This window comes from Choloepus didactylus, chromosome 8 (genome assembly GCF_015220235.1).
Source record: "Choloepus didactylus isolate mChoDid1 chromosome 8, mChoDid1.pri, whole genome shotgun sequence".
Lineage (NCBI taxonomy): Eukaryota > Metazoa > Chordata > Mammalia > Pilosa > Megalonychidae > Choloepus > Choloepus didactylus.
The window spans coordinates 72556491-72567946 of NC_051314.1; the positions used below are offsets into that span (position 1 = coordinate 72556491).

General features: G+C 39.3%; 1 protein-coding gene across 5 annotated transcripts in view; it reads right to left on the reverse strand.

Moving 5' to 3' along the window:
* Positions 1-11337, reverse strand: part of SLC16A7 (solute carrier family 16 member 7) — a 219224-nt gene extending 207887 nt beyond the window's left edge. For 3 of the 5 annotated variants that reach the window (XM_037848356.1, XM_037848349.1, XM_037848351.1), the window contains exon 1: positions 11181-11337. The gene's annotated coding sequence lies outside the window, so the exon portion shown is untranslated. The remainder of the gene's footprint in view (positions 1-11180) is intronic. The other 2 variants (XM_037848350.1, XM_037848352.1) reach the window with 1 other exon arrangement.
* Positions 11338-11456: the final 119 nt, after the last annotated feature.

Below are 11456 nucleotides of genomic sequence, written 5' to 3' on the forward strand. Positions count from 1 at the left end.
TGATCATAAATACAGAATTATCCCAATTGAGCAGCCATAATTAGGTTTCTAAGCATTTAAAATAAGATATTTTTAAAATTGGTGACATCTATTAAGTGTCGATGTTCTGTTTTGCGAACATTTGAAAACAAAATGTAGATAATGGGCTCAGGTATCTCAATGAGATAGAGTAACAAATCTATATTATTGATAAAATATAAAATAAAATCAATAAAAGTTTCCACTGTCTCCTCATTGAAGCATGTTTTTTCTTAAAATTAATAACATATATTACTTAGAAAATCCATAATAAAAAAGGAAATAATTTTTAGATGAGCTTTAGATCTGATGTCTCCTGTACCAGGCCATTACTGTGTGTAATTAATGTTCTCCCCATGGCCCAAGTGGCCAGGTTATTCTCCACAGAGACACTAATGTGGTCCACGGGGGATGGACGTACACTTTTCTTAGACTCCCTGCAGCTTCCTCTGAATCACTCACCTTTTCCTATCTGCTTATTATTTTGTCATGTCCATTAGTAATATGCAAACAGTTCAGCAGTGCCTGCTCCCTTTTAAGTTCAGAAAAAAAAGGTAATAAGTTCCACCGATTCATTCTTTACCTCTGAAAGTGATCCTTACTTTTTAGGAAAATGCATTTCAAGCACTTTATTGCTACATCAAAGACACCATGTAACAGGTAACTGAGACCTATTACGAATATTAGTAAGGGATACTACAGGAAAAGGAGGACAAAAAGGAAACTACAAATGATCAAACATTAAGACCCAGGGAAAAGGGAGAAAATTTTGTGGATAGAAATTGACAGAGAGAAAGAAAACAAGATAACACAGGTTCCAAAAAAAAAAAATCAGTATTGTCAATAAAAATTTGCAGAAACATTTGTAATGAAAGCTGATTCTACTTTTAAAAATACAGTTCAGTGCTTTTAATACAAAAGAATTAAGTCACATGACTGAACAAAAGTGGCATGCTTCTTAAAATTTCTGAAAGTGCACGCCCGTCTATGTCCCTAGCTCCAGAGGTTTCTCATATTGAGAGAGTCCATTTCATAAATGATAATAGAGCTAATAAAAAAATAAATAAAAGAGTCCATTTCATGGTCTTACTGAATAAAGAAAGTCCACTTACTAGTCTTTTAGTATCAATCCAATTATAGAATCCATTGTTCTTTAGTGTTTCCTCCTTTCAAACAGGAATAATAACATCTATCCCACTGGGTTATTTTATGTTTTTAATGAGATAATGTATGAAAAGTTCTTGGCAGAGTGCTAGCACTTAGTTCTGTGCTGAATATCTTGTACTTATTAAACTAATGATTAGCAAAACATATTAGTATACCTCCCATTTGCAGGCACTTTATGAAGGTAGAAATGACACTGTTTATTGTATAGAAAATACACATTTTGACCAAATGAACAAATTAGAATTAGTGGTTTCCCACATGACCATAAAGATTATACTGTTATCACAGACTGTTGAGTGAAATCAAAATCTTATTTTTAAATAGTTCATCAATGATTCAAATGATTCACTAAGTTTTAAAAAAATCACTGTTTTATATGAATAGTTTTAAAATGTACACTTACAGACAAATGGTGTATGTATTATATAGAGTAACATAATCCTTACACTATAGAAGAATTTCATATTTATCCATGTGTAACAGGCTTTCAATTTTGAATTTTAAAGCACTTAAAATAACCATTCCCCCTCTTCACTCAATCAAAGACTATCAATTTCTCAGGTCCAAAACAAATTCCACTTCTTCCGTTAAAGCTTTCTTTGATTCTCCCATCATTTAGTAAAGTCTCCTTCTTCTGAAATTCTTGAGCAAGGACTCAGCAATGCTTTACTTTAAAATGCCAGATATTAATTATTTTAGGCTTTGAAGGGTAAGCCACAACTACTCAACAGCTACAGTGTGAAAGTAGCCACAGAAAATATGAAAACAAATGGACATGGCTATCTCCAAATAAAACTTTATTTACAAAAACAGGCAACAGGCTAGCAGGCTAGATTTGGCCCACGGGCTATGGCTATAGTTGGTCAACCTCTGTCCTAGAAGATCACTGCTCTTTATCATTTATTTTGACATTTAATTCCACCCTGGCTTGTACCTTTAACTAGTAAATACATAATCTCCCTGAAATTACAGTTTCCTCAAGGTCAAGAGACCTGTCTTATATATTTTGTCAGGTCTCTATGCAGACTACATCACAAAGAAATGCTTAATTATTTAATGATTCAAATTGATTTGAGATATGGAAGCAAGATCTATTTGCCATTAGCATTTTACTTGCATTGAAGTAACTTCTAAGCCTTTGACTCTTGGGGTTAACTTGGGCAGCCTCATATCACTGAGTCTACTCTTCCCATCTGTTAGTGAATATAATCTATCTTACATGGCAAAAATGAGCACTAAAAATAGGATATATAAAAGAGTTGACATATATGAAGCCCCTAATAAATGGTATCGATTATATAGACATGTTTGGTGTCTTAGTATGAACTAACATCACTAAGTTAAGAGAATAGAATGATTATTGTCTTTATCTTTGTCGTGCTTTTTAATGTGCTTATGTGCATTTCACATCAGTGGAAAATAAGGAATTCCCATCTTAAAAATTGCAACCAAATGGAAAATTAAACATTTTGCAGCAGTGACGTCAATACACTTGGAGTATTTTCTTATAGTTCCCAAAAAACAGAATTTTGTCTATATTGGAAGGACCCACAGAACTATGTCGAATTTTTTTTCCAGAGCCTCCCACTTTGCCAGAGCTGTAAAAAAGCAATTTTATAACTCCTAAATACTCATGCACAGAACAAAATTCCAAGGAGTAAAGAGGCCCTGCCTTAAAACATGATGCCATAAGTACAGGCAGGAATAAAAGAGAAGTGATTATGATTACCATTTATTGGTTACCTGCCTTATTTAGTTAACTCTCCACACAACCCCTCAAGATAGGTTTTATTAATTATTTCCATTTTTTAAAACGAGGAAACTGGTTCTGGTTTTCAGGCAGTTTAAGAGGCCATTATTTTCTCTAAGCTTCCTATCCCAGATTGGTTCCCCAACACTTCCTTCAAGCAGTAGGGAAGGTCTATGTTACTGCTGACTCTGTGTTTTAAAAGACCAAGACCCACTAGTCTCAGCTAAACTTTTTTTTTTTTTTCTAAACATTCTCAAACTTCCTTCCTCTAGAATCTTTTAAAAGACACTGCAGCACTGAATATTTGAAAATACCAATACGAAGAGGTACACAGTGGTTTATAGATTCAAACCCAGACTCCTCCACTGACAAGATGTATAATTCAGGGCAAGAGACTTAACCTTTCTGTGCCCTTTATCTGCAAATGGGGATAATGATGTCTCTTCATAAGGTTTTGAGGATTAAATTAGTTAAAACAGATAAATGATGCCTGGCATATACAAGTGTTCAATGAACCAAGCTATTTTTACTCAAAGGCATGGCTATGACTTTATTTCATAGCCACTTTTGGTACAGTATCTCTAAACTCAGTTATTATACACACACGGCATGTTTGTTGTTATACCAGCTATGTCATTCACCTTTGTGTCAATTTTCACTTTTGTGTGAACAAAGTGGCTAATTTCTGATTAAAATCAAAATTTAAAGTGAACATTTATTTTTTCCTTCCTTCCTGTCAGTGCTTTATTCACTTTTTTCATTCATTACATTGAGGGCCACACAGAGAGAAAATGTTCAGCCCTGAGATGACAGTGAGACGTTCTCAGAGGTGGATCCCATAGACACCTGTATCTCCTGCCTTCTGACTTCACCTGACAAGAGATGGCATTTATGACCAGTTTGTGTGATAAACAACAGTTCAAGTATTTATATCCATAAACAACCATTATGAAGAATTATCATCCTTGAAATATTCTACGCATTCTGGACGTTTTCAATCATGAGTATCTCCAAGAGAATGGCCATAGAAAAGAACTTGACCAGATCCCATGAAGAACAGACAGGAAAACTGAGCATGTTAAAATGATAGGGAAAACATATGTCACCACATATTTTCAGACTGTTTATCAACTGGAAAAGAGATTTACCTTGTGTAGCCCCAGAAAGCTGAGTAAGGACCCTGGGTAGAAAGAAGCTAGCGGAACTTAGTCACAACTGAAACTGCCTTTAAAAAAATGAAATGGCTTGGTGTGTATATGTAAACAACAGAGGGTGATTTATTGAAAATAATGAAGATAATATAGAGACGATACTTAAAACTGGAAACAGACGCCCTCTAACTTCCTTGCAATTCCATATTCACTACAGTACTGTAGGAGATGTAAATATGGATATATTATTAGTCCTTACATCCAGAAGTCTGAAGTATACTGAGGAACTAAAGATGATACATTGAGGAACTAAAGCAACTGTAATGTTAAAAACAAATAAGACAGGTTACAAATGTAATGTTACTGAAATTTTAGAAAATTTTCTTCTAGCGATCCAGAGGCTTCAGGGGATATTTGAATGTGGTGTTCAAGCTCAGCTTTGAAGTTGAGGTTATAACTAGGAATGGGAATAGCATGGAAATTAGAGTATTTCAGATGAGCAGGACCAAAGGTCTGGTGGCAGAAAATAGTATGAACACGAATGATACTCTGGGAATAGTTCAATTTGACTTGTGTAAGGGTGGTGGCAGTAGGAAATGCGCCTGGAAAAGCTGTTGGAATTACATCATGCAGGTGCTGAAATGTCAGTCCTCGGACCTAAGTAATGGGAGTCAACCAAGTGTTGTTTTCATGTAGTAAGGGAAGTGGTGCTTCAGTAAGACTATTCAATAAGACTATCTGATGGCATGTACAGAATTAACTGGTAGGGTGAGAGACTAGGGGTGAGAAGACCAGCTAAGAGACTGTGACATGAGTCTTGGTAGTTTTTCAAAAGTGCCTGAAATCTGTGGCAACATCAGAAAAGAAGACAATGGTGAAAGAAACACTTGGATATACAATTTTCAGGTCTTAGCAACTGAGTGTGAGAGCCAGGGGGATAGGGTCTCAAAAGCTTCTAGTCCAAAAAAATGCTAATGCCAATAAAAGAAATGAGAGCAAAAGAAAAAAGAAAGACACGAAGGAAGAAAGAAGACAAGAAAGGTTCAGAAGAAACCATAGTGTTAGAGGTGTCAGTAACACAGAAAAGGGGAGCTGTCCAGCGGGCATTTGGAAATGACGGCCTGGAGCTTTAGGGAAAGTCAGTACTGGAGGGAATGACTGGGGAGAAAGAGGAGGCCAAGAGTGGGTAAGTTCTGCCGAATAAGAGGATATATAAAAAAGAAAACCCCAAAGAGAAACTGAGAAACACATAGGTTAGTGATTAGGTGTGAAAGGAGAGCTGTAAAAAAGCAAATGAACAGTCAGAGATATAAGAGGAGAACAAAGGCTGCATGGGAGCCAAAAGAGTTGCTCAAGAGGCAGCAGGGATTATTAAAAAAAAAAAAAAAAAAAGAGGCAGCAGGGGCCAACACTGCCAAAAGCTGAGGATAGTTTAATTCAAATGAAGATTCAGAGTCTAGGAGGTCAATGATAACCTGGTTATGGTAATGCTAATACTTACCATAACTTAAAAATAAAGAATGCATTCCTTCAAGTCAGTGTATTTTCATATAAAATTATTCTCTTTTTCCTTTGAGAAAAAAATTGTTATTTAAAGAAACCCTGCTTTTAAGGATAATCTCCTGAAAAATTCTCAGTTTGATCCTATTGACCAATAGGTCTCAACCTCAGGTAGTACCATTCTTCTAAGAAGTATATTAAAATGTGGAGGGGCATTTTTGGACTGAAGAGAAATTACCGACATATGAAGGACAGTAACAATGGACATTAAGGCATTCTCACACAATGAAGAATTTTTCCACCCAGTGGAAAAATGCCAAGTGCTGCCTGTTGAGAAGTACCGTCACATAATTGTGTGTATCACTTAATGTACCCTTTGCTTTTACTCCTAAAGGCATATTTGACCAGAATTGATAGAACTTCAGGTTCTGAAATTTTAGAAAATCGGTTTTAAAATAAGGTAATTATTAATAACATAGTCCATCCCTCAGACAATTGTCATGCAAATACATTGCTTTTAGTTTTAGCGTCTATTCATATCTAATCTACTTCCAAAAAAAAAAATAGGTATTCAAGTAAATGATTTAGTAGGCCAATATTTTCATATAAATTATCATTCTTCCACATATTAGTTTAATCAGATTCTGAATAAATGATATAGGCTGATAAGAATACATATCATTGTATTATTAGGTGGGGAATCACAGTAAATGTTTGAAATAAAGTACACTCACACTAAATATATTCAGTTGAAAGATAACTGTTTTAATGCCAAGTATTACCAAAAATTACTCCTGGGTTAGATAACTGAACCACACAGGCATTTTTTGGGGATTATACCAATTACACAAAACTTTTAGCAAAAGTATCTTTACACTAGCATCTTATAGCTGTCACTCAAATGCCCTGTTAGATTTTCACGAACTCCTTTGGGATTTCAATGAATATTAATGGAAAAATTTGAGAGATTTTGGTGTTAGGTCAGAAAAATTATTCTCAAAAATATTTGTAAGATGTATCAACAATTGTATTTATGAATATGTTAAAAACATTTATGGTGCATCTATGAACTAACTAGTTCAGCTCTAAATTTAGTTTTCTTATACTCAAGTTCAACTTGTTTAACTTGTGGTTTTTATTTCCAGTGTTCTTGATTATTACAGGGATATATAAAATATACATAACCCCTGTTGTTTACTAATTGCCAAACATGTGTGGCAAATGTTATTAAGTCCTCTGGACAATGGTCCATATTATTAGGCTCTTCTTATTAGGCTTGTAAACTCCTGGATCTCCCAAGTACGTATGTCATGTCCCTATGTTCCCCATTTAAGGGAGCAATTGGGAAAATGAAGCTTTCTCTACAAGTTAAAAAACAAACTATTACTCACTTGGATTTAGTGTGCTGTTATTTCCCAACACATTTCCTAATCACTTTGAGCCAAACAGTTTTGAGAAAGCCTGTAACAAATCAGGATGACCTCACAGAGAAAGGGAGTCCATTTACTGGTTTATTATGCAATTCAAGCCTTCTATGCAATCTAAGGGGAAACTTGACAATTCAAACAGTTCTCAAAAATCTGTTAAGACAAGTAAGCCAGTGACCTTATAATGACCTAGAAGCCATAAGACCAAATATTTAACATCTAACAATAGCTACCACGTATTGAGTCCGTTCTATGCATGCGCTTGGCACAGTGCTAAGTGTTTTACAGATATTATCTCATTTAATCTTTACAACCAACATATAAAATTATCTCATTTCTAGCTGAAGAAACCAAGATTTAGAGAGGATGTGCAACTTGCCCTAGCTAGTAAATGGCAGGGTCAAAGGTAAATCCCAAACATATTGAACTCTAGGATCCCTCTTCTTATCCTCTGCGCTGTCCTGCCCCCAGTGAACAGGGTCCCATGGGGTATTTCAGATGAATCTGATATGGTCTCTGCTTTCAAGGACCACACAGCCCAGAAAAAAGAGATAAGATGCCTACACAAATAATTATAACTCAAGGTAAAATAGAATAGTTGGCCTAAGAGAAGTCCAGATCAAGTTATATGGCAATTGAGATGAGGACAAATTAATTCAAGGTGACGGAACTAGAGGTGTTATTTTGTTTTGTTTTCTTTTGTTTTCCTTTTGGGTGGTTTGGGGAGGGTGAAGGAAAGGAATATAATTAGTATTTGTATCATGCCATTCTATTTGTCAGGTATAGTGTAAGACACCTTATATTTGTATCTTCTTAGGTTTTCAGAACAACCATACAAGCATTATCTCCACATTGCATAAATGAATAGTGTCTTCTCAGAAATTTGAACATTGAACCCATTAATGATGGTCTTTTTTTCCTCTCACCTAGAAGTTTCTTTTTATTACTCATGGGGTATAGGCACCTCTTGCTAATTTGTCAGTCCAGAGACAGAATACTTTTCTAATTCACATAAAGGAGACTTATGAACTAGTTGCAACAGGAGGCAAAGGAATCCTCCAGAGAGCCTCACCTATCCTGTCCCCAGGGTAGAGTCCCTATAGGATTTCTTACCAGATTTAGAGTTGTAGGGCAGAGAGAGCCTGGCTCCTTCCTTACTTCCTTCACCTACCTGCCTCCCTTCCCCCCTCTCTCCTTCCTTTTTTCCTTCCTTGGTTCTTTTAATAATTGATTGCTCAAAACTACCATGTGCTGAGCAATGGACAACACGACAGAAAAGATCTCTGCCTTCATTCAGCTTCATGTGAGGCTGTATTACCTAGTGGTTAAAGCCAGACAGACAGCCTAGGTGCTTGCCTGAGCTCTACCACTTACTAGCTGTGCCACTTGAGCAAGTTACTTAACTCTATTTGCCTAAATCCTTCTTCTATAAATGTAGGTAATGTCAGCCCTACCTCATAAGCTTGATATGGGGATTAAAAACTTTAATACAGGGAAGTGGTACCACTGTGCCTAGAGCCTGGGGAGCTTTATAGACATGGAGTTATTATAGTTACTGTACTCTTGGGCTTCTAAGCATAAGTGGATTAGTCTGTCCAAAGAGTAGAAAAAATTGCAGCTCAGTTTCTTCTTTCAAAAAAAAAAAGTGGGGGTGGGGGCAGGATCAATTCATTGGCAAAGATAAATCTCCAGAGGAATGTCTTTCCTCCATAGCATGAAGAGAATCATCCATAATCTGTATATACAGAGTTGCCCTCAACTGGTAAAAGAATGGTGCTGAATACATAGGTTTCTGAGGCAAAGTTCAACCCTTCTCAAACTTGCCTTTTAGAATAACCTACAACTATTTCCTGCAACTGCTAAATCTCTTTCAAGGTTATTTGGGATATATTACTTACCCATTGAGGAGGAAAGAAAACAAACTGAAAGGAAAATGGGGAAAGAGGGATATTAACCTGGATGACTACATGTGAATTTCCTGGGAGCAGATTTTCAACCTCATTCATCTTGCTTACTCCAGGGCAGTGTCTAGAACCATCTTGGAGCTCAAAAATAGCTGGTCTATATTCTAGGTGTTTTTCATACTTTTTATCCCTCACCATAGCACTTCAAGATAGGAACCACCTTCCCCATTTTATGGATAACCACCTGCCCAAGGAGGCTAATTGTTCAGTAACTACTCAACCTTACAAAAGCACAGAACAGAGCTTGAAGTCTGGGTCAGACTGACTAAATTAATAATCCTTTTCATGTGAATGTCTCAAAAAATGTTTGGTGAATGAATGCAGAATTTAAAGCAAATTTAGGAGACTCCCTTCAATTTCAAATCCGTAATGGAAGAATATGATTCAGGACAGTGGACATTTCCTTAGATCCCGTTTCCCTCATTCCCAGAGAGTCTGGAGGCCAAAAATATAAGCCTGCTACTATGAAAGAGTAAATGCTTGTCTAGAAATAAACTGAACATTTATACCCAGAGACACTAATGCAGACAATAGGAAACAGTTGTTAAAAATTTTTGATCATTTTCCATTATTAAAATGCTCCCTGGGGAAAAAAAAAAGTACATAATTAAAAACTATTGCTGTGAATATTTACAAAGAGGAATTCTGACTTTCTGAGTTGTTACACAATACATTGGGTTGCTTAAGGTAGTAATATCTTTCCTGAGTTCATTCACTTAGACTGGCTTTAATGTAATGTTGTAATGTGCTCAGAGGGAGAAAACTAAGCTAAGATTGCCTCACCAGGACTAAATAAGGGTCACGTTTTTCAACCCTCATCAGCCCTCTGGAACCCCCAACCAAGCTCTGATTTTTCAATCACACGTCCCCAAATGTACACTTAGTACCGGTGGTTCCAATGACACAGCTAATCCAAGCTTCCTTGTCTGTTAAAAGTTTATGGCTCTCATTTGGGTTTAGCCTTAAAGCCTGGGAGAGTCAGTAAAGGGGATCTAGTGCTTTCGGTTTCCTCCTGCCCAATCTTTTCCATCTTGCCTTGTTTATTTGCGTAAATTTCTGCTGCGTCTCCTATGGGAACCAAAAAAGGGAAGTGGACACGTGACATTAACTTTTATAGTGCCACTGGCCTGCCCTCACTCAGCCCAACCCAGTCCTACTTTTTCAGGAGAGTCAGAGACACTCCCAGAGAAACCGCTCCTCCTTTCCTCTTGTGGGTACATGTGTGTTTAATTTTAATTCCCCTGGAGTGGAACCACAAAATTCCCTCTCCAGTACTACCGAGAAAGTGGCCTTGACCACGACTGCAGCCTTTGCCAAGGCAACCTGTAATCCGTTTCACGGAAGTAGTGGAGAAAAAGGGCAGAAACCGGCAGCTGCGAAGTGGCATCCGTTGAGGACCGAGGCAATTCGCGCGTGAGAGGCCTCCCCAGACTTCCGCGCCACCTGTTCGGGCTGGCGCCCCCCAGGACAGCACAACGGCTTCGGAAGCACGGCTGGGGTCCAGGGTCAGTCCCGGCCAAGTCAGCGTTCCCCAGCTGCCCGAGAGCCCTCCTCGCTCCCACACCACACACCTCTCCATCCGCCAACGCCCCTGCCAAACTTCTCGGGGACCGAGCAAGGAAAAGGATCCCTGGTATCTCGTCCCCTCCTCCCAGCCTCTCGAAACCCCAATCTTCCGGCGCTCTGCCGAAAGAAAATACGCCCCCCAACAAACACTCTCGCCACCTCCCCGACCCCACCTCTGCCGCAACGACGCCACCCCAGGTTGCTCGCAGGTCCAGGATGCTAGAGAAATGTGCTAGGGACACATCGGGCAGGAGCCAGCCCCCGCGGTCTCATAGGCGAAGGAGAGAGGGGAGTACTGCTCCGGCAAATTATCTGGACAAAAAATGGGAGCGTGAGCAGCTCCTGGCCAGGAGCACGCAGGCGCGCGGGGCACGGGACCCCTGGAGCCCACCGCCCGGATACGCGCGCCCCGTGCCTGGCGGACACGAGCTCCCCTCCACTACAGGTTCGCGGCTTTTCTTGTCTATATAAGGGCTCGCCAGCAAACTATGTTGGCGCATTGGTCACAGGCTAGCCATTATTTTCACACACGCGTGCGGCTCCTCGGGTAACACCGAGTGCAGACGCACGCTCATCTTCCTCTCCGCCGGCACCTCCTGCGCCAACTCCTACACGTTCCCGCCCCGGGTGTACTTACTTTACCTAATCTCTGGCACAGGGTGGCAGCTGCAGCTCTCCGTTCCCACCCAGCTGCAGCCGGCTCTTTTCGCTGCCGCCGGGTGAATGGAATTATTTATTTATTTATGTCCCCTGACGTGTCCTCGCCTGCCGCAGCCGGAGAGAAGTAGGCGGCGGGGAGGAGTGGCGAGGCTGATGAACGCCCTTGTGGGTGCCCGGGAGCGCGCGCCAGGGGAAGCGGGGCGGGGCAGGGGCGAACGCCACGGGCTCTGCTGGGGCCCAGCGGGCCGTCCGC